This window comes from Onychomys torridus, chromosome 1, assembly GCF_903995425.1.
Source record: "Onychomys torridus chromosome 1, mOncTor1.1, whole genome shotgun sequence".
NCBI classification, from domain to species: domain Eukaryota; kingdom Metazoa; phylum Chordata; class Mammalia; order Rodentia; family Cricetidae; genus Onychomys; species Onychomys torridus.
In genome coordinates, this window is record NC_050443.1 from 14,872,983 (window position 1) to 14,876,088 (window position 3,106).

General features: G+C 44.4%; 1 pseudogene; it reads left to right on the top strand.

The window, feature by feature from the left end:
• Window positions 1-2,772, top strand: part of LOC118589872 — a 23,724-nt pseudogene extending 20,952 nt beyond the window's left edge.
• Window positions 2,773-3,106: the final 334 nt, after the last annotated feature.

The following is a 3,106-nucleotide window of genomic DNA, read 5'->3' on the forward strand; positions in this document are numbered from 1 at the left end:
AAGGTACATTCTGACCATCAGGACTTTGGGGAATTATTTAAAAGCCTCTAAATCTGAGCAAATGCATTTTCTTAAGAAACAACAGCAAGAACAACTGACATCATCTATGAACACTGCTGTGAACTGGTTAGGTTCTTGATGGCCAGGGAGGCATTGACTTCAGCTGTGAGCACTGGGGAAATGGGACATGTCTTGACATGCTTGTCTCTGTTTGCAGTAAACACTCTGGCTTGGTAAAATGTAAGAGAAATAAAAATTACTACCATTTATTTTAACAAAGAAACCATCTATGATGGATAATACTCTGAACCAGAGGAATTTCAGAGTTATAGCATGTGGTGTCTATAGACAACAGGGAGTTGGGCATGGACACACAGCTGGATTGTTGCCAGTTCTGCTTTTGCCTTACTTGGCCATGCTGGAGTAGTTGGCAGCCTGGGGTGGGTCAACTGCCATGAAAGACTGAGACTTCTTCTTCAAGTAGTTGTGTTGGCTGTTGTGTTTGTTTAATTTGTTAGGGCCTCTGGCCAAATTTAATTCAGTTTTATGGACTCTATGGGATGTAAACATGGAAATTTTGTGTTTATGTTTTTATCTTTTGGAGAAAGAGGCCTTCTAGAAACAATTCCTTAGCCTTTAGTTGATCCCACACTCCATGTCCTCATGATAGGGATGGAACTCAGAGCTGAGTGTGTGTTATGTAATTTCTCTTCAAAAGAGCCCAGACCTCCAGCTTCTCCTGGTGCATTCTAGAAGATGCTTCCTGCTGAGCTTTTCTCTTCTCATCCCATCACTGAGGGATTTTAGACATGTTCTCTTGCTGAGCTATATCTCAGCTAAGAATTGTCTACCCTTGAGTGTCCAAGTAACTTCAGTGACCCTGGCTCTGTCCAGTATAAGGGCCTCCTTTCATATTTGATCTTCAGAGTTGTAGACATGTAGGGTGTGAGGTAAAAGTGAATTGTCTGTATAACAGACCCAAGTTTAGAAAGGCAGTTTATGGGGAAAGAGGATGTTGGAGGAAGACATGGAAGGAATGCAGGACCAGATATGGTTGGACAGAGAAGGACGAGGGTTTAGGATGCTGGCTAGGAAGTTTAGAAAAAGCAAGCCAAAGAGAATAGATAATAAGACATGTAGTGATGGTTGGTACAGACACAGGTTCAGGGAGACAGCTGAACATGCAAGCCAGCCAGCCAGCCAGCAAGCTAGAGAGTGAGCAAGCAAGCAAGCCAAAAAAATATTAGAGCCAAAGAGACATGAACGGTGTCTAAATCACCAGCTCCAGGCATGGGGACATTGTGTTGAGAGTGAGATCAGCCATTAAAAACTGCTCTGGAAAAATCTGGGTCATAAAATCAGTTCTAGAGGAACCATGTCAGAAATACTCCATGAATTTCTCAGCTCATGTTACCTAAGTTCTGGATATGGGATGCCCAAGGGGATAGAGTGCTTTCCCTAGACACCCCTACACAGGTACAATTTCCCAACAACTGGAGGGCACATGGGTTGCTGGGAAATCCCTCCTCCACCTGGAGGCCTGAGGTGGTCAGTTGCAAATTAAGAATCTCTGAAGTACAAGGCAGGTGGTGAAACCTCTGCCTGGTCTTTCAGGCTCCCATTGTTCGGTGGTGCTCCATGCCTGAGGTGAAAAACCTTATGTCTCTGAGAATCCATTAGTTGCCATAGAATATTTATCATGGGCTCCTGCCCACTCTCAATTGTATGAACAATTGTGTTTGCTAACTTGTTGAATTTCTTTGATCTCACGCTGAAGAAGCAAAGGGAGCAGAGAGAAAGAGAGAAAGGTGGGTGTGGGGATGAGAGACAGAGAGGACAGAGAAAGAGGAGAGACAGAGGTTTTGCTCTGTAGCCCATCATCTTCCTGCCTCAGTCTCCCAAGGGCTGCACTTCCAGGCATGTGCCTCCATGTCTGGCTCATATAGGACCCTTAACACCATCCAGTTGTTAATCTAAGAGTCTTTGTAAACAATACCTTCACTCTCAGGGCAGCCAATGAGATGGGTGCAAATCCCTCACATGAGAAAGGAGGAAACACTAAAGATGTTGCATTAAACATGTGTACACATACACACTTTGTTCCTACCCTAAGTGAGTTCTTACAGTTCTGGAAGGAAGGACTCTCGTAATCTAACAAAAGATAGAAATCTGTCGGAAGTGACCATGAGACACCCACCAATTTGTACTGCATTTATGATTGATTTATTGTGAATATGTTTGCGTGCATATACATACATGTGTGCTATGGTGGGTGTGTATGTCTTTATGTCACAGGGCAGACTTTGGTGGTTGGTTCTTTCCTTGCAACATGTGTGTCCAGAGGATTGAACTGATGTCTTCAGGATTGATGGCAGGCTCCTTTCCATGCTAAGATATCTCACTGTTCCTTGTACCGGTTCTTTAAGGTTTTGGGAACCTCTTTAACACTTTTGAATTGCAGGTGAGGGTCAAACACACTTTTATTCTTTACAGTGGGCAGAGTTGTCTGGGTGTAGGGATGGGAAACTCTGGAAGTTGTATACTACCCTGGGGCTCACATGACTCATTTTCTGTGCCCACAGGAAAGTGCATTTGGCTTGGTGAAGGCATTGCCCACAATTAGTTTTTCCTTTTCTTCACCACCATCCTCCAGAACTTCTCCTTGTCCTGTCCCATGGCTCCTAAGGACATTGATGTAGGTCCCACAGACAGTGGCTTTGGAAAGTGCCCTCAAAATACCAGATCTGCTTCTTGGCCCACAGACTGGACTGAGGTGGCCATGTGTCTCCACTTCTTTTGAGAATGGCCCCATCTTTCTGCCTCTGAGAGACCTGCTGGAAACCAGGCCATCGGCCACTGTTCACTTTCTTCCTCCTTTCTGCAGCTTCTGCAAAGCTTGGAGGTATGTTCTTCTTCCCTGTGAATGGCACTGGAGCAATCAATCAAATGATTTTATTGATCAAGTGCCTTTCTTGATGTGTGAACAGAGAGACTTCTGGAGGCCACATCTCATACTAAGTCACTCCCAACAGCCACAGTCCCCATGTGTCAGCTCCTGGAGATATATGATTTATGCTGATGGACTCTGTATGTGATCTAAATTCTG